We start from the raw sequence: 26,545 nt of genomic DNA, 5'->3' as shown, positions 1-26,545 counted from the left end.
ACTTTTATTTGTGATGGAGATTGGGCTACTGCCATTGCTCTGCTATGGGCTCAAACTCACAGGGAGCACCTGCAGGGATGCCCTTTCTTGTGGGATACATTTTTAACAACTCAAGTGATTGTCATGGGCTTATAAGACTCCTACTGTCTTGAAGCCTGCTTGGTTGGCAGCCACGAGTCCCTTTGCCTTAGTTTCTTCACAGCGCAGGTTACCTTCCCCTCTCTCCTCCCTGCCGCCCTCCCTTCCCCAGCTTATTTGTCATCAGCTAATGGGCATTGCTGGATAATCATCTAGAGGAGGACACACAAACAAAGGTACTTCACCATAGAGACGCCTCAGGATACGCTGGATAGGCTTTACTTCCTCTGTTTTGAATAATTTACAGTACTGGTTTTCAAACTGTGGGGTGTGCCCCCCTGGGCAAGGTTATCAGGGGAGCACAAGGTGGGGCATGAGGCTGCGGCTAGATGGGTGGCTAGAGCAGTAAACAGGGAGCCCCGGCAGTTGTGGGGGAGTGGGGAGTTCAGCCTTGCTCAGTCCTTCCCTACCCCCATAGCAACCTGCTGCTCTCCCCGTTCTCTCATCCCTGACTGCTGAGACTCCCTGCACATTCTCCCCACAGCTGCCCTGCCCGGGCCTGCACAGCTGGCTGGCCACACACCTGTGTATTTTAAACCCTCCAGAGCCTGCAGGAGCAAGAGGCTCTTTGCATGGGGTGGTAGGGCAGTGAGGAGACCCTGGTCTGCTCTACACTGCCATGGGCTCCTTCGTGGATGGAGCCAGCTGGGGCCTGCTGCCACCCTGCAGGTGAGTTGCCTGCTCCCCTTCATGAGCCATTTTCTGTCGGAGGTGGGTGGTGTTGAGGGGGAGGAGGGGCAGTTATGGGACTCCCATGGAGAGGGGAGGTACAGCAAAAAAAAAAAAAAGTCTGGGAACCTCTGTCTGATTTACAGCATCAGCTTTATGTGGTGCCCTAAAATGGGCTCTACTATACCTTTACTTGTTCGCTTGCCTGCTCACTTTCAGATGGTCACCAGATGTGCTTGTTTCTTTATGCCAGCTGGCTGTGCAAATAGCTGTATTTTCTTGGCAGTCATGAACTAGGCAAATGGGTTGTGCAACTTGTGTACAGACACAATGTCAGCCATCACTTTGTCACTAAGCCTCCAGCCTGGATAGCGAGGGCATGAATCCCGGCTGTCGATGTCTAAACTTCTATTTGCGCTGAGGTTACAGGCCTATAAGTAGGGGGATGTGCTCCTACAGTACTAATTTCGACCTTTGCTAGAATAAAAAATCTGGCCTCTATGGTAGCATGAAATGTGGTGTTCTGGTCAGCCAGAAAAGGGGATAGTGGGCAACTGCTGACAGAAAGAGAGTGTACAGGGAATTTGCATTTGACACGTTACAAAAGACTCAGTCACGAAGGTTCCAGTGCACATTTTAATGTAATCCAATGAATTAGCTTTTTACCCCTGAATGTAAGTGGACACTCTCAGGTAAAATTTGGCCCCCAGATGAGGTTTTTACAGAATCTAAGGACTAATAGAAATGTTTCCATGAATAAATTACAATTCCAGTAGGCTTTTAAAAAAGATCTAAATATTTTCCAATGTTGTTTACAACACAGATATTACAGCATTGTGCTAGGGTTGCCTTTTTTTTTTTTTTTCTTTTCTTTTTTCTGACTCAACCCTGGATAGTATGATGATAGGCCGGTATCCGTGGACAAGTATCACGTGTAATGTAAAACACAGGTATGTTCTGCCATTGGTCATGTCAAGTTAAGTGAGAGTGTGGCATTGCTTTTACCTTCCTCTGCTGTCAAGAACTTTGTGCTTCCAGTCTCAGTTACTGCCGCTATCAAATTGTGTAACTGTAATTAATTGCACCTTGCTTTGAGGGTGATAACTGCAAAATTACTGAGGTTGTGTTTGGTGCCTAAAGCTTAATGCACCAGAATCACAATCATATCATCACACTTGGACAAACTGTAGACCCTCTCTTCTCTCATCTGAGCTTGCAAGGCACAGAATACTTTGCAAGTGCCATGATTATTCTCTATAGGAGAGAGATGACAGCAGAATATTCATGCAGAGTGGGTCCAAACCCCTTACACACTGATGTGGGCCCTAAGCCATCTCACACAACGGGGGAATGAGGATGGGCCATTCACAATGAAAACAAAATGTTCAGAGTTTGGTTTTCAAAAACTGTATTTTTCCCCCCAATTTTTGGATTTTAGTCCAAAAAAGAAAAAAAACCCAGAAAATTTTGAAAAAATTAAATATTTTCTGTTAATTTTTTCCTTTAAATGCACTTTTTCATTAAAAATATCAACCAGCTCAAAGGAATGTCAGTCATGTGATTCTGATTATGCAAATGAAACTCTTTTTCCCTTTCTGAGATGGATTTGAACCCATGGAATAGAAACAGGGGACATATGCAATTACTAGTGCCCTGAGCTATCCAGCCATGTACCAAACAATTTGATGACAGGCTATATTTTGGGCCTAAACTAAGATAGTGTCTAAATTTGTCCAAACACTCAGGGTATGTTTGGAAATCCTCATTGAATCTCTTTCAAATGCCATTTACCTTACAAATACAGCAAAGGAAATTAGTTACAACTTAGTTAGCCCCCCACTGTGTTACAAACCTGGTCAGATCAAGACTTGAAGCAAGTTTTGAAACACTGTTAAGGTCTATTTTACACTAGAAATGGATCCAAGTTTACCACCAAATTTGTGGAGAACCAAATTGTAAATTTCCTTAACAGCATTGCAGTTGTAATGTAGACAGGGCTTTAGTTTCCGTTTGCACTTTTGAGGTACTTGCAAACACGTACTGGACTTTTCCAAAACCTTCAAGTAATAAATGTTAGAATATTTGTTGTTTTCAGTAAACTTTAGGTTCTCATTAAAATATTTTGCAAGGTGGAAGATATAAAAGACTGTCAAACTACAAGTCAAGTGCAGTGAGCATTTAAGAGGTAGTACCAAAGTCCCAGCTCCTGTTTATCCACCAAAGGAATTAATGTTTAAAGTCAGCTGTGACTATGATGCCAGAACTCCTGATACATTTTTATGTTGCCACCGAGGTGCAGCTTTATCAATTATAAAATTGTTTGTGGAACTCCCGAAGGGCAGTGCGGGAAGTAACCTGACAGAAAAAGTCTTTCAGAAGCAGACAGTAACAGTTATTACCAGTGGACTTCTGCCTGTGTGTAAAAACTAATCCCTACCTTTATGAGATTCAAAATCTTTTTTCAGTTTGAACTTTGTGTAATAAGCCATGTTTTGCTTCTCCTACTGTATTTAACTTCAGAGGAGTTAAAAGGTGTCTATAGTCGTAGTGTCTGTGCTCACAAACAACTGCAGTAGATTAGAAAATGTTGATCAGGTCTGATCACATATTAGCAAATTATCAGATTATTGTTGTATTGCTCTGCATGTCCAGTGGACAGTTCTTAAAGGACAGGTACACCCACGCTTATTTAATCATGCTATCAAAGAAGCAGAGATTGTGCACATTTTAAAATCTTCTTTTAGTCATTCAAGTGATCCAAACAAATTAAAAGTTGTTTTTTAGTATGGCAACAATGCTGCTAGGTGCCTTAATTGGGCAGTATAATTCTGTTGGACACATGCATTGTCTGGGTTGTTACAGAAATTATGGCTTGGCTACTTCCTCATAGCACGCACTATACTTTAACTACAATGCAGTTTTAAGATGTGATTAAGGAAATTCAGAAGGACTACATGAACCAAGTCTTGCCATCTTTCTTCAGTCAAAACTTCCATTCATTGGGATTTTTGTCTAAGCAAGAATAAACTTTCCAAAGTATGGATTAAGGACCTGACCCATCTCTAACCAAAGTCAGTGGGAGTCTTTGGCATTTAGATCAGACTCTAAATTCTCCTCTAAGTTTTGTCAGTGTAATTGTATGTAATTGAGTCCATGAAGTTACACTGCTGTACGTGAAAGAAGAGTTTGACTCCCATATGTTAAAAGGCAAATTTGAAATCAGTGAATACAGAATAGAGTTCCTCAGTGATTCCAGCTTCAATACTCCCTTTGCAGCTATTGAGAGGGGACAGCAGTGTGGTGTTTGGTTTTGTTTTGCATCGTGAATAACATCTTTCACACACTATGCTTTATTCTTGTTTACACTAAGTCTCCTTTACTATTGTCAGAGCGATATACAACAGATTTAGTGTAAATGAGAATTAAACCCACTGTTTTTACTATGTGGATTAAATAAGCATATTTATGACACACTGGGGAACTTTAATTAAAAACAACTGTCTGCAAGTGCTACAGGCATCATTGAAGCCAGTGAGCCATGTTTCCACAGAATGAAAGGGCCGTGTTTCTAAGGGTGAAGCTGGAATTTATCTTTATCTTACTATAGGAAACACATGCTGTATATAGGGGCACCCAGGTTTTATTGCAGGATGGGGTAATCTGGAGCCATGTCATTTATTTATTTACTTCCTAGAATTTTTTCTGCTGTACACTGTAAAAATATGTTGGGTAAAATCTTGGCTCCATTGAAGTCAGAGTTTTTTTGCCATTTTACTTCAATGTTGCCAGGATTTCACCCATAAAGATTAAAACCTCATTGGGCCCCACCAGTTCAAAAGTTCAAAAGTAGCTCCTTGACTCTATATCCAAATTAATTTCCTAGAAAGTTATATCAATGCTATAAAGTGTAAGGGTCTGGAGCCAGAACATATGGTTTTTTATATGCTCAAATGCCTGCATAGACCACTGTTTACATTACTGGTTAGTAACACATTATCATTTGCCTATTTGTTTTTGTTGCTGATAGCAAACGTTACAGAAAAAAAACATAAGCATATGTCTTTTATTACTAAATGGTTCCAGGCCTATTTCATCCTTTGGATTTTGGCACTGTGCTTCTATTAAACCACATCTGCATTCTCACAACAGTGGAAATCCTGTCCTTAGCCCATCCCATCATGTCTAGGTATTGCACTGCATATGATGCAGCATGGAAAATCATGCCATTGAACCTTTTAAGCCTTTTGAATGGGAGTGGGAGTTTTGCCATCAACTTCTATGGGAGCAGGTCCTAAGACAGGAATGTATCAGAGTGTATCTTGTGGAGTAAATGTGTCCCAAACATGAAGCAGCCTCTGGCCACCCCTCAACAGGCAACACCACTGTATTAAAAACCAAGGCAGTTGTAATCCAGTCCATTGTGTATGCAGATTAGATGTGATTCTCAGGCTTCTTGCCAGTTGCCAGTGTACCCTAAATAACCTCACTGTATGCACTGGGGCTCCCAGTAAATAGGAAGCATTTAATTTTGCAACTGGAATTTAGTTAACTACTGGTCTGAAGCTCTGTGTTCAGGAATAGACTCAGGCTTACTCTCTCACCGCTGTATTGACTGTGTAGCACAAGCAGGAATAAATTCTAGAAAGCAGTAAAAACATTTTTGTCAGTAACGTCCGCAGATCTGTCTGAATACACACAGTGAGCAGATCTGTTGAGTAAGAAGGTGTGTTTTTTTAAAGTCAGTGAGTTAAAGTATTAAATGGAGATTCACAACATACACTGGTGCTTTCTCCTCTGAAGATAGCTAATACAAAGCAAAAATGTGAATTTAAAAAACGAAGCTGTTTTTAAAGCACAGGACTGCAAGGCAAAGCAGCAGAAATGAGAGAACTTGGTATTTCAACAACAGCCAAATAGGGTTTTAAAAACTATTTTAAAATATGCTGCTGCTGTTGTTGTTCTGGTTTCGGGAACCAAATTTTCAGAAGTACTACTGAAGTTGGCAGTTTTAAGTATAGATGCACATGTGATGCGCTTGCATACTTTCTGAATGTGCATGCACTGCCTGCTTGTGTAGCTTCTGCAGGTTAAATTTGTGTGCCTGTGTTTGAAAATGCATCCATCTATGTACCTGTTGGCCCCATATATCAAGTGTCTTCAGCACTGAAGAAATTTTCCATGTTTATTGTAACCCAGTGCACATTGGAAACCCCAGCAGAGATACAAATTGCTTGTACTATATTACTCACAGAGAAAACCCCTTACATGTTGTAAAAAATGGCAGTGACTGACTCATTGTGGTGGTTGTATTTATTTATACAGCCAACATCACAATGCCATTATGTTATCAAATAAAACAGCAGGCTGGCTTTTCCGTAGTTTTTAAAACTTTTTTTTTCAAATTTGTTTTCTTAATAGGTGGAGACGATCATAAAGAGCCATATTTACTGGAGTAGTGAACCAAATTGCCTTGATTGGAACCATTATTCACTTGCACCTTTGACATCATCAACCAGGTAAGAGGAAAAATAACAGAGGACGCACTTAGATTTAACTGTGGCAATAGGCCTGACTGTACAGTCTGGGTGAACATTTCTTTTCAGTCTTATAAGATTTATGTGGCATTCACTCACAACACTAACAAATTACACTGTGTTCTGTCTAAATATTTCACGTACTTTAGTTATAAGTAACACCAACTATTGCTAGAACTGAAAGAGGTTAAAGAAAAAGTACTTACTCTGTTTTCTGAGTTAGTCGACTTAGTGCATTTGGCAGCACTTTCACAGGTTTCCTGGTAGAATCAATCAGTTACTTTCCCCTCGGTATGTGGTTCTTTCACAAAGTGAATAGGACAATGTGATCGTAAAACCACAAAAATTGGCAGGGAGGTTCAGGACCTGAAAATACCTAGAACTCATTTTTTAAATTAACCAGATTATAAACTGATGATATCCCTTTAATTAATTGAGCAATTACAGTGCACTCTTTATGACATTGTCTGTGGTAAGGGAACATTGTTGCTCCGTGTCCGGTACATAGTGATCCCCTGCAGTTCTGGAGTTACCCATCACATAGAATCATAGAATATCAGGGTTGGAAGGGACCTCAGGAGGTCATCTAGTCCAACCCCCTGCTCAAAAGCAGGACCAATCCCCAATTAAATCATCCCAGCCAGGGCTTTGTCAAGCCTGACCTTAAAAACTTCTAAGGAAGGAGATTCTACTACCTCCCTAGGTAACGCATTCCAGTGTTTCACCACCCTCCTAGTGAAAAAGTTTTTCCTAATATCCAACCTAAACCTCCCCCACTGCAACTTGAGACCATTATTCCTTGTCCTGTCCTCTTCCACCACTGAGAATAGTCTAGAACCATCCTCTCTGGAACCACCTCTCAGGTACATGAAAGCAGCTATCAAATCCCCCCTCATTCTTCTCTTTTGTAGACTAAACAATCCCAGTTCCCTCAGCCTCTCCTCATAAGTCATGTGTTCCAGACCCCTAATCATTTTTGTTGCCCTTCGCTGGACTCTTTCCAATTTATCCACATCCTTTCTGTAGTGTGGGGCCCGAAACTGGACACAGTACTCCAGATGAGGCCTCACCAATGTCGAGGTGAGGCTGGGTAGTCAATGGCTCAAAAGATTATGTATTTGATTCTGTCTAAAAATTCACATCTATTACGAAATGCATTTAAAATTATTTTCATTGCTATCATAGGCCTGAGACTATGAGAAAATCTTTTTTTTTTTATGTTCCTATCAGTATAGCCATCCCCAAGCATTCAAGTCTGAGTCCGTGCCCTCCCGCTCCCTGCCCCAAATCATGAAATTAGCTTTAAAATAATGAGATTTGACGATCAATGTTGGGTTCTTTTTATGTGCCCTTTTGGGTTTTGAGTTTGTAGGGTTCAGATGAATCAAATTTTCAGGATTCTTCTCTGAAATTATGAGGGCCAGAAACATACTTGAAAAATAATGAAAGCTGGGATTCTCATGTAATAACATGACTACAGGAGATGGGTCTTTAAGAAAAATACCAAATATTGTGACAGAGAATTGCTAGAGTTGTCAATACTGTATCAATAGTCCTGGGAAATAATGAGAAAATTATGTTTTATTCTGTGCATTAGTGGGAGGGTTTAAATGAGGATGAGCTCTGTGAACTTTCACTCATTCCTTGAACTGTTCCCAAAACTGCCTTGAGGTTTGGGCCCCAGTCATGCTAGATCAGAGGTGGGCAAACTACGGCCCATGGGCCACATCCGGCCCACGGGACTGTCCTGCCTGGCCCCTGAATTCCCAGCTGGGGAGGCTAGACCCCAGCCCCTCCCCTGCTGTCCTCCCTCCCCTGCAGCCTCAGCGTGATGCACCACCAGCGCTTTGGGCGGCGTGGCTGGCTCCGGCTGGGCTGTGCGGCTGCAAGCTCCTGCCACTCTGAGTGGCATGGTAAGGGGGTGGGGAATGGGGGGAGAAGGTTGGGTAAGGGGGTGGGGTTCCTGGGAGCAGTCAGGGGACAGGGAGCAAGGGGCAGTTGGATGGGGTGAAGGTTTGGGGCGGGGGGGGGCGCTGTCAGGGGACAGGGAACAGGGGGGGCCTGTCATGAGGTGGGGGGGGGATAGGGGTCGGGGCAGTCAGGGAGCAGGGGGGATGGTTAGATAGGGGGACAGTTAGGGGACAAGGAGCAAGGGGGGTTGGATGGGTCAGGAGTTCTGAGGGGGGCAATCAGGGGGCAGGAAGTGGGAGGAGACGGAGGCCAGGCTGTTTGGGGAGGCACAGCCTTCCCTACCTGGCCCTCCATACACTTTTGCAACCCCGATGTGGCCCTTGGGCCAAAAAGTTTGCCCACCCCTGTGCTAGATCATAGAGAAGACTCTCTGCATGTGGATCTCTCCATTTCTGCACAGATGATGAGCTCAGCTGCCTGTATTGCACTGTTCCATTCCTCCTTCCCTCCTTCTAGAACCAGTAGAAGCCTTTTTGCACTGCCTGGGGTCAGTGCTGGAGGAGAGGGGCGTAGTTTGAGCAGGCTGGATGTGGGCAGGGGATGACACATCATCTCATCCAGAGGGGCTGTGGAATTACCTTAGAAAAAAGAACCCAAGCTCTGTTTACCTATTCCGTTGTCCCTGCCCAGTGTCCCAAAAGATCGGAGAGCAGTAGCAGTTGGGAAAGCGCTGACAAAAATGAAAGCAAAATAAATGGAACTCCTTTCTGAAGAACAGAGTCCTGGCTGTGTTCTGACTCGCTATAGTAGCACAGAGAAAGGGCACCAACAGGGCAGAATGTGAATGGCAAATAGAGCTAATGGTGATTTGGGGTGAGGGTTGCACATTAGCATGCAGGAGGGCAGTGGCCAGTCCTTGAAATGGGGTTGTAACATAATCTTTCCAGTGACTTTATGGCACTTCTGTGAACTGGGGCCCTTATTGCTGTAGCTCTCTCTCATGTGCTGAAAACTCTCTCTGATGATGAGTTGGCTGATAATGGCATACTTCGCTTTTTTTGTTGGGAGCGACTGAATTTTAGAATAGATGCTCTCAGTTAAGTTATTTAAGGCTATGCTATTGGTACTGTAATAATATGTGTTGTTACCCTGTGTGCTAATGATAGTAAAGTAAACACTTAATAACTGTAGGGTAGTAAATATGGTGTGTGACCTATAAAAAGATTCCCATTAACAAACTGAACCCTTCCTTGCCTGATATAAGGGCTAAAACTTGCAGTCTTCTGCAGCACTAGCTCAGGGGGGCTGGGAAAGCATATCTTCCCTCAGGAGAGGTGCATGCAATACTACCAAGCCTGCAGCCTCAGATACCCCCTGGAAGGTGATGGCCATCCCATCCTGGAGAAACTGAAATGTTGGTGTGATATTAAGTGCTCAGGCTCTGGTGCTGTGTGGTGTGGAGGGCCCAAGTGGTCTTTGCTGTCTGAGCATTCTTATGAGGATGCTGGGCCTGATTCTCTGCTGCCTGACACCTTTTGTTATTTACATCTGTCCAAAGCGACTGCAAAGTGGGTGTCAAATGCTGCCATTCTGATCCCCAAAGCCTTTTACACATACTTTGCCCAGATATAGCTCACTGTGCTCAAGGGGCAAAGCGGTAGCGAATCAGACCCTGGAAGCCCCTGAGGGATCAAGGGTCTCCCCTTTGGGTCCTAGTCCTGGGTAAAACTGCCCATTGCCAGTTATTCTGGTGGGTCTGGGGGTTACAGCCGACAGCAGGTCTGGGCTTCGTTCTCCCCATTTTGGCATGAGCCCAAGCTGAGTGAATTGGAGCTTGGGGCATAAGAAGTGGAAGCAGCCGATGTTTTCCAGTCCTATTATTAATGTAAGACAGGGACATGCAGATTTCCTCCTCTTCCCCCAGAAAACCACTGAATGAGTTAATGGAGCAATGGATCTACTTGCTGGCCTCCTGAATATCTAGGATAGGGGAATGGCACTCTCTGAAACATGAGGAGGAGGAGGGGGAACTGGTCATTGAGACATGAGGTAAATGGGAGAGCTATCTGGGGATTGAGCGTTCCCATGGAATGAAATGACTAACCCTTTCCTAGTGTGGCTGAACTGTTCTTTGGCACCACAGTTGACACAAGTTGTCAGTCTCAACAGGGAGGCCAAGTACTGAATGGGCATGGAGACTAAATTACCCTCTCATACACCAGATTGGCTCTGAGGCATATTGGCAGGGCAGCATGGGGAAGCTTGTTCAGTCACATCCTGTGCTACGCCTATTCTGTGAATAAACAGAGGACACCGTTCTCTAGGGCTGTCAATACAGCAGTCTGCACAGGAACTAAGTTAGCTGAAAGATCTGAAAGAAAATGTATGTACCTTTCGTATGTTTAATGTATGTGAAGCTGTTTCCTTATGATTGTAAGAAGCAATATCAGTGTTGTAACTGCAACAAGATACATGACTGTGTATTTGTACTGTAATTTTTCTTCATGGACTTATTATGTTTCATCCAATGTCAAAAATGTCCAGACATATTTAATGAAACCTAATGAGTTAGCTTCATCTCTATCAATATAAAATGTATGTATTTGCTACTTTCATTGTGTGGCAGTGGATAGCTGAGTGATAGATGGCAGTGCATTAACATTCTGTATATTGGATGCATGGAGCCCCTGAAATCCTTTGGCACTGTGACCTACTGCTTTCAAATTAGAACAGAGACAGATAAGGATATTCTGAAGGAGAAATTCAATACTCTATTATGAAATTGAGTGCTTTAGAAAACTGGATTTTTGAGACCGTATTTCATATACCTAGAGTTAGAAAACAGAGTACTCTAAATACTGCCATATAAGCAAATGTGGTAAATTTTGTTGGTGTGGGGTTTGTTTGTTTGTTTGTTGTAGCCTCCATTGCACTAATTAACTAGTTAGTTTTCCTAGCTCAGAAATTCTGGGCCACATTCTGATAACTTCGCACGTGCTGAAGTCTGTGAAAATACCCATAGAGCTACTCAGCAATGAGTAAGGGCACCAGTGTCTGGCTCTTTGTGAATAGAGTGTCTCTGAATCATATTCTCCAATGCACACTTCTATGAAAAGGGATTAAGTGAAACTAACAAATGAACAAACAAACAAAAATACATTTTGTGGTAGCCAATGTGAGCTATTCTTCATTTATACTATTTAGATAAATTGCTTTCTCTCTCTCGAGTGGTAGCTAATGTTCTCTTACCTCCAGTTATCATTTCTGCAAAAAACAAATATTTTTGATTTTATTCCTGACAGGATTAACAAGGTTATTAAACATTAGACACACCTGATAGGACTAACTTTAGAGAACCCTTACTACACATATGTACCTATTCATATATATATATACACACAGTGTTGTATATGCTAGAAAACTATAATCTCCTGTGAAAATATCCAAAGGTTACAGGTTCAGAGGCCCACAGCCTCAAGGTGTATGTGAGATACACTATAACAGTTTAAAATCCTCCAGTGACATTTACGTAGGAATACTGTAACATACAATAATGTTGCAAATATTATCAAGTGTTTCAACAGGATTAATACTTTAAACAAAGAGTTTATATCCGATAATGTTGCATAACTTTCCTGATGTGGTCTAATAATCCTTTGAACCATGCTCCGTCTCATGGTGGGCTTGTCAGAAAGTTTGTGAACTTACCTTTTAAAAATGGATCAAAACCAGTACACTAGGGAAATCCATGTGATGGTGCTTCTTCCCCTGAGCCATTGAGACGTTGCCAGCTAGTTCAGAAATTGCAAATGTTTGAACTGGCCAGGAATCTCAGACCCAAGTGAACAGCTATCTCCAGATGGCTGCACTCAGTTTTGTACTGACTCTTTATAGATTCTCAGTGGTTGCGTCCTTGGAGTTATGAGGAGTACTGTTCCACTTGTTTTTGCCAAAAATGCACAATGCATTGGTTGATAGGTTGGGACACATGGTATAGCTCAAATAAAAAGGAGGTGGCAGGGGATATAAATGGGAGCATAAAGAGAGAAAGAAAAAGCAGCATGTTTTTCAGTCGATTTTATGTGTGTGTGTGCTTGTGCATGCATGGGCAGTGAATTTCAGCTGTTTGACTGGCAAATGTAATTTGACTTTAAGGCATGAACTTCATTGAATTGTATCCAAGAAAGACACAGCTGAGCAATCTGCAGGAAGCAATCTTTTCCTAGAAATATGCAGCTCCAAACTGTACAAATTCTTCTGTCATTCATAAAATGTGTGTGCACTGCTCAACACAGACAGTCGTTTACTGTTGAAGAGAGACTTAAACAAAAGAACAACAAAAAATGGAATTAGACTTTTAAAAGAAGAAAAAATGTGTAATGTAAAGTTATCTAATGAAGCACCGGCAATCAGGACAGTTCATCATTTGTGGTGCAGCTGTTTCCTGACATTTCTGCAAAATGTTGTGGAAAAATTAATGAAGGTTAGTTCAGTCATGGTTTCAAGCTTGGCTAGTGGAAAATATGACAGTGTTTCCATTGTCAATTAAGAACAAGTTAGGCTATTTTTTCTATAGGGGAAGTGGTATGCAGTTTGTACTATACAGGAAATAGTAAACGACATCAGAGCAGCTGTGTGATAGCAACAGGTATGCAAAGAGTATGGGGAAGAGTCCTTCTCCTCTCAGTTACCTTGATTTTATTTCAGTGGAGTTATCCCTGCTTTACACTGGAGAGGAGAACCCAGTCTTGTAATCTGAGGCTGCTGCTACTCCTAAGCATGCCCGGTACTCCTCAGGATGTTCGACTCCAAAAATGTGTTTTTCTTTATTTAAGTTTAGGAAAACAAAATGTGTATGTGTCAGTAGGATTTGCATTCTGCTGTGTGCCTATAATTGTATGTTATTAATGTTATTCGAAGGAATACTCTCCGAAGACAGTTGTAAGAGAAGTCAGGTGTAATGGGACGGGAAGAATGTATGACACACATGAAACAATCAGTTGCACAAACCACTAGGGTTCATATGATACACACAGTGTGGTTTGAACGACTCCAACCAGCTTCTTTAAAGTAGGAAGCACAGGTTTCTTTAGCTGATCTCAGAATTTCATGCTGCACCTAGTAACTTCTCAACATCTGCAATTTTTATAACAATCCCAGTATGTCTTATTGTACATATGATATGAGCCCCACTTCTCCAATTGTGCCACTCCTCCTCTGCAAAACAGCAATAAAGATGGTAGATCTGGCTGCAGTAAAGGAATTCTGTGGGTGGCATAGAGCAATTGTAACAGCTCATGTACACCACCACTTCTGCTGACTACCAATTTAGGGGGTGTGGCAGCAGAACAGGGTGTCGCTGGGGCTCCCTTCTCTTGGCTGATCCCCCGTGGCTGTTGTGGTCACTTGGCAGCCCTTGACAGCCATTGTAAATTCAAGCAGACCTCAGGCTGCTCAAATTTATGCCAGGGACCAGATGGGTGCCCTAATGGCTCTAGGATTAGACTTGGGGGGCAGGGAACCATGGCTTAAAATCCTCTTTGCATGCTCTCTTCAGATTTGCACTGAGCAGTCCTTGGAAGTACCAGTAAGTCAAGACCATAATCTTTGGACCATTTATGTACTTTAATTTATTTGTATGTAATATATCCGAACAGACTTGCAATGTTTTTGTCAGGCAGGAGTTGCGTGTATGACAGCACTGACTAAGCCTAATCAAAGTTGAATACTTTGGGTCAACTTCAGCTGTGGTGTAAGTGGACCCAATCATCACGTGGAGTTGTGCTCGCTTACCCCAGGGCTGAATTTGGTCTGCTCCCTTGTTCGTTTACTTCAGAATATTGACCCTCCCCCAAAATGCACACTGCTCCCCATTAAAACCAAAAATTTAAATGTACTATTTTTATTCCCCCTCATCCACCCTAGTTGTATGGCTTACTGTATTCTCCCCTGCTCCATTTCCTGCATTTTCCCAGTGGGCTGAATGTTGATGCCTACTGGCAGCATGTCACAGTATTGCTCCTGCTGAAGACTTCCTGACAGAAGTTATTTGCCAGTGTTGACCACTGGTTCAGCAGCCTGCTCTGTCTGAGGTGTATACGGTTCACCTTTATGTTTGCTTCTTTCCTTTTTCAGAAGTAAAAGGTTAGCTGGCAGATGAGCACCCAGAGGTTCTGCTAAATAGTCTGATAACAATACAACTTTTTATTTTCCTTTTTAATTAGGAAAGCTTTAACAGCATTGAGACAGTGCTAGACTTGGATTTCTAGACTCGAATCACACCTGGAAAAAGTTTTCTTGTGCTTAGTAGTAATGAAGCTGCGTGTGATTTGCATTGGAGTGGGTGAAATTATTTCAGTAAATAATTTAATCGCAGAAAAATACAGTTGGGGATTTGTTTGTGAATTTGATTTGAATTTGGTGAATAGTTTTGGCCAAAAAAAAAAAAAAAAGAAAAGGTGGTGTGGGGGAAATTCCAAAAAAAGTCAAATGTTTCATTTCAACATTTTCTAAGAGAAACATTTTGACTTTTCATTTCTTTTGTTTCTATATTTAGGGTCGACCCAAAACAAAATTTTGTTTGGATTTTTCAGTTCGGCTACCATACTGAAAATCAATTCTTCACACTGCTCTCCAGTTTGGAAAAAAAAATAAGGGTTTGAAAATAGACTAGCACAAGTGTGGTTTAAATAGAAGTAATGGGATTAATATAAACCAAAGGAAAATTCAGGCTGAATTTCCCAATGGTAGGCCAAATATCGGGCCAGGTTACACCGGTACATTAGGCTCCAAAGCAGTAGAAGTCCTGTGTTGGTGCTGCATATGTGAACAAATCAGTAGAAACACTGAAGGGAGTTGGAGAAACATCTCACCCTCTTGTGCAATACGTATAGTTACTGTATGTATATGTATGGTGAGTGTGGAGGGTTTCAGGAAGGCACGCTGAAGGCATGTGATCTGGAAATATGTGCATAGCCACAGAGTGCATGCACATCACTCATCCACGTGGCCCAAGGTCACTGTAGCTGCTGAGCAGTAGCCTGTGACTTATTTCACCTCATTCCCTGCAGCAGTTGGCAGCAGGTTAGCTATGTAGATGCCTTTTAGGGTATGTCTACATTGCAGTGTAAGCCTGGGGTTAGTGGAACTTGAGTCAGCTGACCCTTGGTTACAGAACCCAGGGCTTGAGCATCTATACCGATTGTTAACCCTACATTCAGAATTTTCTAACCAAGCTCAAACCTGGGGCTCTGGCATCCGCAATGCAGCATGCAGACCTGAATCAAACTAACTGTATCCCAGACTGTCTAGTGTCCTCCCAAAATGTGGCCGCTTTGGCCGTGGTACACTGTGGGAAAACTTGGCTGTTCATCCTGCATGTTACAGGAAGTTTGAACTGCCCGCTGACATATCCTGCCAAGCCGTCATTTTGGTCTGTGCACTCCCAGATGAAGTTTCGAGAACTTCTCTTGTTCGGGCTTTCACTCCTGTGTCAGAAAGTGGTCAGAGCTTATGTGAGATGCTGGTGGACATTTCAGTGGCATTTTCTGACCCACTAAGGGTAGCTGAGAGAGCTTATGATGGAGGAGGATGCAGAGGAGGAAGAGTACTCTGGCATGGCAGACTCACTCTGGCTGATGATACTCATTACAGTCAGTACAGCCATTGATGCCCCATATGTAGACCAGTGCTTCTGGCACAGGGCCACACAAGCACAGACTGGTGGGACCACCATCGTGCAAACAGTGAAATCATGTACAAAACAGTGAAATCGTGTACAAAACAGAGCCCCCGCAATGTTGCATGTCCCCTGGTCCCCCATTCTCCTTTGCTGTGTTCCCTGTTTTGCTGCTCACTTGAACCCTGGGGAGGGGGGCATCAATATGGCCATTTCTCTATTCGTGAGTCCCACTGTCTTTGGTACTGGACCTACTTGTTGGTCCTGTCCAGAACTTCTATCATAAGTTCATCGTGGAACCTGCAAATCTTCCAGCTTCTTCACTGTTTGTTGGTATGTGTGGTCATTCCTGGTACTCTTCCTAAAGTCCACTAGTTGCTGGCCTTGCACCAGAGATTTAACAAGATCTGTGGCCCTGGAACCATGAAGTAGCACACTTTGCAAAAGACTTCTTCTGTTCAGTCTCCATTGCAAACACAGAAGGCTCTCTGAGGGTGTGTTTGCAGCTCAGTATTCAGAAGATAATGGAAGGGCTAAATGCTGACTTACTGAGCTACTGCACTACACCAAGGGATGTTGCTTCTGTTTTTCTGGAGTTGACTGGAGATTTTTGGGATAGAGAGGACAAAGGAAGGGGTTGGAATGGGGGCGGGGAAGGGGCGGGGCCTCATGGAAGGGGTGGAGTGGGGGCAGGGCCAGGGGCAGCAAGAGGTGGGGGTTCAGTGATGCCGCCCTCAGGCCAATGCACTAGTCCTCGTGTGACCCTCATGGTCATTTGAGTTTGAGACCCCTGGTGTAAATCTTTGTAAATGTGTATACAAATTACTTGGGGTTCTGAGAAGTTGTCAAGTACAGGCCTCCATACTGTGAAGGTTACACACCATTGATGTCGTCTGATAGATATTTTCTGACTCTGACTTCTTGAGATTTGAAGTGCCCTGCCATAAACATGATTTCTAAGCTGTTTACACTATGATGATAATAAATAAATTATTAATACTTTTTTTTAATTTTTCTAATTCCATTCTGTAAAGGAGAGACACTCACTCACAAATCGATGTTTTGACAGTTTTAATAGATACTATATAGGCTTACTAAAGAAATTTTAAGTTACACTTACTTATATAAGCCCAGACCCTTAAGGGTACTGAGGCACCTAACTCCCCTGTGTTACGATTTCAAATACCTTTGAGGATTTGGGCCATAGTGCTCAATTCTCCTCCCACTTCCACCAGTTTTAGACCAGTATAATCCCATTGACATCAGCGGAGTTACTCCCGATGTTTACTTGTGTAGGGGAAAAGAGACTCAAACCCATATGCTTTGTATAGCTAATGGGTTATGTGCATCTTCATTTAGGGTCCAAGTCACAACCCTGAAATCCTTAATTTAGGCAAAATTTGGCTGGACATCAATGACCGTTTTAGCAGTACGTTAGGGTCGGCCTCTTAGTATCAGCATGTAATGAATTTTGAACACTGAAGCCTTGACGGTGCAAGCACATATGCATTCACTTCACTTTAATCAAATGAGTAGTCCCATTGAAGTCACTGTACTCCTATCAATGGATTACTCATGTGCTTCTAGTAAGGACGTGGGTAGTGTTGTAGGATCTGGGCCTAAATCTTGTAACACATCCAGTGTGGGAATTTGGAATGTATGCGTTCTGACATGAACTGTTTTCAGACTATTCAGAATGAGGGTCAGGCATAGAGCTGGTAAGGAATTTTCTGTCAAAATGATTTGTTGATGGACGAATCAAAATTTTCTGTAGGTAAATTTCCATTTCTGTAACATTCCCCTACTGTGCTGCTTTTTTGTTTCTGCCACCCAGAATTTAACCGGATAACTTGATCCTGACTGGATCAGCACTTTACTTTTGAACACTAGCTGCTGGATCTCGATCCTGCTTTTGCTTCTGAGAGGAAGGGACTAATGATTCCTAAACAGCCCAATTGGCTTTCAAAGCAAAAACATCTGTTGGAAATAGGGCTTCTTGTTCACTGTGTCTGTTAGCCAAGAGACTATGCTTTGTCCTCATCAGAGGGTGCTGCTGAACTCTTATTCATGTCAGAACTAGTTTCAGGAGAGGTGGATCACTCAGCTGCCTGGAGAGTTGTAAGATAAAGACAAAAGACTTTGAAAGATGAAATCAAAGTGGCATTGATTTCAACTTGGTTATGCATTCTTGTATTCATTATCAAATCTCTTGTCCATCACTTTGAAAGCCAGTTGTTTAGCTCAGTTAAGATTCTGCTATTACATAAGTGCAAAGTACAGTTCTCCCTTACTGGAAATAAATCAACACCTTGGCATATTTAGGATGCGTGCAATTTCCAAGTAGCTCTTTGGGGCCGCTGAAATATTTTCAATAAAATCTTATGATATTAGCATATCATATACTAGGATAACAGTTTTGATGTCAGGGTGTGATCTACAGGAACTTTATTTTCCTGGTGGGGATGGTATGCATTTAGATGAAAATACACAGATCTGTTTGATTTTGTTTTAATTTGTCACTGTATGGCAATTAATGTTTTGGGTTTTTTTAGTAGTGTCTCTAAATGTGTGTTGATAGTCACACAGGGCAGGAAGATTAGGACATTACATTGTCTTTTTCTGGCTGGTGTCTGAGGCACAGTATATGTTAAAAACAAAAATGGAATTGCATAGTATTTGCCCCCTGTTAAAGCAGAGTCCATTTTTTATTTTTATTTTTGTTTAAATTAAAGAGCAAAAACAACATTCCTCTACTTTGATCTACATTGCTTTGTAGGTTAAAAAACCCCCCCACCCTTTTTTTTTTTTTTTTGGTCATCTAACCTTTTAAAAATATGATGCAGCAGTTGTACTTAGGATATGCCCGTATAAGTTTATCTACATCCAAGAGAATGTCAGATGCAGTTAGCCTGCTTACTTTTGTGACTTGGCAGTAGCTGGAAATCTGATGGCTTCAGCCTTTCTAGGCATGAGGTACACAGAATGAATGTAAAGTAGTGTGGGATGGGTATTTAAGGAAAGTGTACAAATTAATTCTCAATTTTTAAAAAATCATCTTAAGGGAGATTGAGTGAGGATGTTGAACTATTAAATAAAAGTAGACCCAGTGTGAATTTTACCAAATGTAGCATAGAGTCATATACTTTGTCCTTGTTATAAGATTCTTGGGGAAAATACTCCCACTCAGATAGAAATTCACTGTAAACAACTTTCTTGCTCTTATACTTGAAGTATTTTTGAAGATGCGGTAGCTCTTGGAAGGAGCAAAGTGCACTGTGCAATAACATGACCTTATGTAGCGTTGACATTTTTAGATTTGGAATGTGACATGCTGGAAACTGGGAGCGGTGGGTGGAAGTGGAGCTAAGCTGGAGCCCGGATGGCTGTGTTTGTGTGGAGTACTGTACTGAAACTGAATATTGCTAACTATTTATCTAGCTAAAATCAAGTTGCAGATTGACATGGACTTATAGTGTAATGCCTTGTGAACTTCTAAGAATTTTCAACAACCTGGGCCAAAACTAAGGAGTCCACGCTGAAATCTGTTAACCCCAAACCACAGCTGCCCAAATTGCATCAGAGACTCCTGATGCTGCAGCAGGTCAGCTTCTCCCACACCTGTGAGTCAGGAAGAATCTATTAAAGGAAGCTTTTATTAGATTCAGTCAGTTGGGAGATAGACAACGTGCAGATGTGGAGGACATTGTGGAAAACAAATTGGAGCCTTCAGCCACACAAATGACAGACATGGAGAATGAGTAAATATCACTGAAAAACAGAAGGACTCCAAGAAAAAAACAATTTGTTTGCACGAGGTAGCTTAATATGATTTTAAACAGTTCACCCTTCCTTCCACTAAAAGTATCGCAGCCCTTGAGCTGGAAACAAGGGGAGATCCAAAATTGAGAAAAGAAATATTGGGATGGTGGGTGTTCCAACTCTGCTGATTTTGCTACTCAGCCCCTCCTAGATCTGAAGACTGAGGAACACTCTGTCTGCATTTTCCTTACAATCTTCTGTCACTGGAACACTCGTGTCAACTAGACTGGTGCCTGGCATTTCACCCAACCCAGCTTAGAGTGGATTTACATAACACAGTGGTTAAAATGCTAGTGACCAGTGCTGTCTTGCATACATTCGTGATACTATAGCATTTTCCTTAACATTTCCTGCAATTTCCCTTACTGTTTTTACCAGTAGAACTTCATTGTTGAGAGCAACAGTAGGAAATTTGCTAATGTAGAGAAACCCTATGTGTAACATTTTTACAAGTTTCCATTGAGACTTGACAGACCAACCTAGGATGTCAGTACTTCCATCATAAATAGATCAGATTATTGTGAGAAAAACATTTTATTGCTTGCTTGCTGGGGAAGTAGGCTATGGGGCTTAACTAATTAATGTTTAGAACATGCTTTGAGACCCTTGCATAAAAGGCCCACATGGGCCGGCCAGATCCTGCAGAGAGCTTGTCTGCTGTCAGTTCCCATCAGAGTGAGTGGTATTTGAAAGCACTCAAAGGAATGCTTTCCATCTTGCAGGACTGGACTGATTCAACTCCTGTTTAAACCAGTGAAGGCTCTGGGATTGGGGAGGAGCTGGGGAAAAGCTTCAGCAGCTCCCTGCTGCTGGAGCTTTTTCCTGCCACACTAAGGCCTTGTCTACACATAGTTTTGTTAACAAAAGTCAGGTTTTGTCAATAAAACAGTGGATGTTTACACACGACAAAGCTACTTCTGCCAAAAAAACTTTCCTGCTGTGATGACAAAATAAAACCACCTCAATGAGAGGCATAGAGCTTTTTGCGGCAAAGTTATATCGACAAAGTGTCAGTGTAGACACCGCGCTTAGTTTTGTCACTGTAAATGGCCTCCAGGAGGTATCCCACAATGCCCATCTTGACCACTCTGGTCAGCAGCTCAAACTCCACGGCCCCACATCCAGGTACACAGGCCATCCACCCCTCACCCTTTAAAGGCCTGGGAATTTTGGCAATTCCACTTCCTGTTTGCTTGGCATGGAGAGCTCACACTAAATCTTCCCATTGGCCGGTGACAGCTCCACGCAGGAAATGCTCTCCTGCTTGGACCACACCCAAGTTGTTGGCTCTGCTGGCCTGTAGGGAGAGGAGGCTGTGTAGTCGCAGCTCCATTCCAACTGTAGGAACTTTCATACCTATGGTCAAATTTCTCATGGCTTGTGTGATAAGGGCTACAAATGGGACACGCAGCAGTGCTGTATAATGGTAAAGGAGCTGAGGCAAGCACACCAGAAGGCAAGGGAGGCAAACCGTTGCTCTGGTACTGTGCTGGAAACCTGCTGCTTCTATAAGAAGCTTAACACCATCCTTGGCAGTGATCCCACCGCCAAGAGCCCTGTGGATAGTTTGGTGGAGCTGAAGGTGGCGGACAGTGGATCTAATCCTGAGGACAAAGTTGTGGACAAGGAGCTCCAGTTGGAGGATGATGAGGAGCACACACCTGTATCATTTGGTGGCATGGTGAGTCAGGACCTCGTTTCCACTCTAGAAGGTGTAACCAGTCCTAGCAATCTGTCTCTGGTGTGCATGAGGTAGGAGAGGAGACTCCTGGTAAGTGACCTTTTGGAGTTGATGCTGCTTGGTTATATGAGAGAGAGAGCCTAAGTTCCCTCTAAGCTGCGCAGTCATGCAGGAGGCTATCAAGGGCCACACAGGCAGGGAGAGATGCCTCTCCCCGCAGCCCCGGGCTGCTGCAGTGAGAGAGGGCTGGGGGGAGTCCTCTCTCCCCACCACAGCCTTGGGGCAGCCTGCACACCAAGCCCCCCAGCTCCACCCCAGAGCCCATACCCCCAGCCAGAGTCCTCACCTCCCCATACCCCAATTCTCTGCCCCAGCTCTGAGCCCCCTCCTGCACCCTGAGCCCCACCCCAGAGCCCTCCGTTGGAGCCCTCACCCCCTGCACCCTAACCTTCTGCCCAAGCCCTGAGCCCCCTCCCACACCCCAGAGCCCGCACCCCCAGCCAAATCCCTCACCCCAACTCTCTGCCCCAGATCTGAGCCCCTGCCCACACTCCGAACCCCTCGGCCCCACCCCCGTCACACATCGCCTCCATATTGGTGCACATAAAATTCATTCCACACATAGATATAAAAAATTTGAGGGAACATTTGATAGAGCTGTCCTTTGCTTTGTATATTCTAGAAGTGAGTGAAGGGATAGAAATAGCTGTGTTTGAGTGTGCTCCACTTTCCCCTGAGCAGTTAAGCAATGCGGCAGAACAGTGTGTTAATGCACACTGAGATTTCAGGGGAATCCTCCAGAGAGACCTCTAGGGAACTTTTTTGCAGACACACCCCAATCCTCTGCTGAAGGTTCTTTGGCTGAGCTGCTTTGTTCCATCCCGCATTGTAGGAAACTTTCCCGTGCTACTCGGCAATCGCTTATGCAGGTACAAAAGCGGCACACTGACAAACCGCATAGGCACTGGGTCTGAACCCACATGCATACAGGAGATGCACCTGTGCATCCTTGCTTATCCCGGAGTGAGATATCAGCTTCAGTCATCCCCACCTGTGGAAAACAGTGGCAGAATTTACAATATTGTTCCTAGTCACCTACATTGATCCCCTTAAATAACCACCTAGACACTTTGCCTCAGCTTGAATGCCCAACCCCCCACACCCAGACCGAACTCACCGTGTTTAGGGTATTCGCCAAGATCTGTGCTTGCCAAGGGACAGTGAGAAAGTGATTGGTATGTTAAAAGGTGTATTTTACTATAGTGATTCATTACTGTGCATGAACTAGCAGTCATGATTCTGTATATTGTTCCTTGTGTCCTTTAGAGGAACCCCTTACACACTGGCGGAGCACCTCCGCCAGATAAGGAAGTGACCAAGGCAGAGGAAGGAGGACATGTTGGGAGAGGTGCTACAATTCTCAAAGGCCAAAAAAAGAGAACACAGGGAGTAGAGAGAGACCCTGAAGGAAAAATTTAAAATAGAAAGGTAGGACATAAAGGAGAGTGAGGAGCTCATTATAAAAGGCCAGGAGTGGATGACAAAAGTGATGGAGGAGCAAACAAAGATGTTGAAGTCCCTAATCATGCTCTAGGCAGAACACACGAGTGCTCCACCACCCCACCCCACAGCCCGCATCCGATAGAGAACTGCTTTCTCTTCCCTTTCCAAACTTCTTCCACACATTCCTTGCAACTTCCTGGAATGTCTCAGTACCCCGTTCACTCCACCCCCTTGGAAAGCTTCCAAAATGATAGCTGGGCGTACACACAAATATGAGAGCCTACGCTGCCCTGGACTGTTACCTCCCTTCCCACCAAGCCTTTTGTGTATGCTGTTAACCATTTTATTAAATATACCAATTATCTTTCAGAGAGTTTCTATCTTAATTTGTCTCCCACTTGTGGTGGTTTGATCATTTGCTTGACTACAAATCCTGGTCATGAATCATCACGATTTTCATGCAAGGCAGCATGTTAACAAAGCATGGCAGAGTGCTGTATAGAAAGACACATCACTGGGGCTCATTATCAAAATGTTGCCTCAAAGCCTCCCTGGTTCAAATAGTCCTCCATTGTTTCCCTCTAATAGCCCTGGTATCTGGCTGCTCAAATTCAGCACTCTGGTGATCTGCCTCCGAGCTCCACCCCGGAGGAAACTGTTCACCCTTAGCCTCACAAATATTATGGAGCGTGCAGCAGGCTGCTATGACCATGAGAATGTTTTCCTCATTTAGATCCAACCTGCCATAAAGGCAGTGCCAGCATGTTTTTAATTTGCCAATGGCACATTCCAGGGTCATTCTGCACCTGCTCAGACTATATTGTTGAAGTGCACCTTGCTGCTATCCAGATTTCCTGTGTACGACTTCATGAGCTGTGGGAGTAAGGGATACACTGGGTCTCCCAGGATCACTTCGGGCATTTCAACATCCCCCACTAGAATCTTCTGGTCATGAAAGAAAGTCCCTGCTTGGAGCTTTCTGTACAGGCCAGTATTCCTGAAGATGCATGTGTCACGCACTTTCCCGGACCACCCCACACTGATGTCAGTGAAATACCCAGAGTGATCCACAAGTACCTGCAATACCATAGAGAAGTACCCCCTTCCTAGTGACGTACTCCATCACAAGGGGGCACGGGGCCAGAATTGGGATATGCGTGCCATCTATCACCCCGCCGCCATTATGGAATCCCATTGCCGCAAAGCCATCCACTATTTCCCGCAGATTGCCAAGAGTCACAGGCCTTCATAGCAGGATGTGATTAATGGCCCTGCACACTTGCGTTAACAGAGCCCCAACAGTCGACTTCCCCACTCCAAACTGATTCGCAACTGAGCGGTAGCAGTCTGGAGTTGCGATGGCCATGCGCTTCTCCACTGAAAGGGCAGCTGTCATTCTGGTGTCCCTGTGCCGCAGGGCTGGGGCAAGCTCCGCACAAAGATCAGGGAAGGTGGCTTTGCGCATCTGAAAGTTCTGTAGCCACTGTTCATCATCTCAGACCTGCATAACGATGCAATTCCTCCACTCTGTGTTTGTTTCACAAGCCCAAAGTGACAGTCCATCATGTTCAGCTGTTCCGTGAATGCCAAAAGTAATCTGATGTTGTTTCTTTCCAAGGTACACAGCAAGGCAGGCAGCTCTAATTCCTGTTCAGACTGGAAGGTCATGATATATTGCATGACCATCCACGATGTGTTCATAACAGTGACCGCAACAGTAGAGAGCAGTGCGGGAGCCATCATTTCAGACATAGATGGCAAGTGCACAGTAAACAGGGGCCATTGAAAATTGGCACGAAATTCAGTCGGAAGCCCATGGAACGCTGGAATGGAAGAACTGCATCATGGGAGGTTGAGCCCATACCCATGATGCACTGCGATCTACTCTGTCTTCCCACAACTCCTAGCTGTAAAAGGTGGCAAGTAGCACAGTGGGATAGCTACCCACAGTGCACTGCTCTCACAATGCCAAGTGTGGATGCACTCTGCCTACAGAAGGGGCTTAGTGTGAACAAGCACAAGCAATGTAATTTTACCAGTTTTTGATTGTCTGCTTAACTTGTGCCGATAAAACTGTGTAATGTAGATAAGGCCTAAAAGACTCCAGCAGAGGGAAAAGAGGGCGTGGGGGGCTCCTTGGTGCCAGAGTTTTTCTCTGACACACGTAGTGACACACCACAGTGTGGACACAGTCTGCTTTGCACTGTCGCATATAGCTACACATACCCTACATGCTGCTGCCAGGCATGTGCAGTGTAGACGTAGTCTTAGTGTGAAGAACTGTACTTTAAACAATTATCTGCAAAGCAGTTCTCAGTGCTCTCCCGTTACTTTACTAAGCAGTTTTATATATTCAGAGTGTAAGCCAGGTGCCACCTTAAAATTAGTTCTATAATGCACTCAAGATCAAGGAGAAAGATAAATTGTTATCCTGAAATATGACTCAATCTGCTTGGAGAAAATCTATGGGGGGAAAAACAGACTGATATCTTCTTAGCTTTGAAGTTTTGCAGATCAGAAATAAGAGGCTGAATTTTGGGTCAAACATTTGTAATACTCTCATGCTATAAAATAGTACCAGCTTGTGAAGATACGAACAGCAACTCGTCTAGCTTGTTCTAATGAACAGGGAGCACTTTGGAGGTGCTAGTAGAGCAATTATTTAGGATCCATGGTGTAGGAATGGCATGGAGGAGTGGCATGTCTCATACAGTTGCATCCAAGTGCTTGGGGTTATCAAAGATATCAGAAATAAAATTTTCTTCTTAAATTTAGAGAGCAAGTGAAGTGTTCAGTTCAGATGATGAGCTGCAGCAGGGGTCTGTTGCTGGTAGTAGCTGGGTCATGACTGAGGCAGCTGCTTAATTCAGAGGTGTAGGTGACCTTTCTTATGTATTAAGACGCACCAGAAGAACTGTAATTTTGCAAGTCTAGCTTCAGTCTAGTGAGGAAGTAGAAGCAATCTCCTAGCGCAGTTTCAGCTGTGAAATTTATGTGGTGGTGGTGTTATTATTATTAATTATATTGTAGCACCTAAGAGCCCCAATCATGGGCCAGAACCCCATTGTGCTAGGCGGTGTACAAACATAGAACAAAAAGATCTTACAATTTAGTAAGTGTCCTGAAATATTTTAGATGCACCTTTTCTTGTAGGAAAGAAAAAATCTGAGCAATTAGAGTGCTCTGGGCACATGTAAGCATTTTTGTTTTGCTCGTGTTTTGACTGCAGTGTTTGCAGTTCATTTTTGCTGTATTTTTTGTTTACCATAAGACAGAGTTACAGCGGCCTTCCCTGCTGGTGCTGGTACAGCTCAGAGTGAAAAGAGGAGGCTAATATTAAATGCATCTTGGAGCATAGGATAAGATCAGCAGTGGAAACATGAGTACTGTTAACGATGGTATCTGAGTTTTGTTAATATAGTGTAGTTTTTACTTCAGTCAGGCAGATATCTTATATTTCTCATCTTTTAACCTGAGGATTCCTGTTAAATTGATCTGTTTCACTATAGCTTCTCTCTTATCACATCCTCTCTCCCCTTGTAATAAAAATAATAATAGCCAGGCCTCCTTGTTGGTCTCCTTTTCGGGGCTATGATCTTTCTCAGTGTAACA

General features: G+C 43.4%; 1 protein-coding gene across 1 annotated transcript in view; it reads left to right on the top strand.

Annotated features, from left to right (window-relative positions):
* HIVEP2 (HIVEP zinc finger 2) overlaps positions 1–26,545 on the top strand; it is a 151,590-nt gene that overhangs the window by 82,446 nt on the left and 42,599 nt on the right. The window contains exon 2 of the mRNA XM_084622443.1: positions 6,226–6,323. The gene's annotated coding sequence lies outside the window, so the exon portion shown is untranslated. The remainder of the gene's footprint in view (positions 1–6,225; positions 6,324–26,545) is intronic.

This window comes from Lepidochelys olivacea, assembly GCF_965140295.1.
Source record: "Lepidochelys olivacea isolate rLepOli2 genome assembly, chromosome: 3".
NCBI lineage: Eukaryota > Metazoa > Chordata > Testudines > Cheloniidae > Lepidochelys > Lepidochelys olivacea.
Note: the sequence above shows the minus strand (reverse complement) of the source record. Positions and strands in the feature narration are given on the sequence as shown.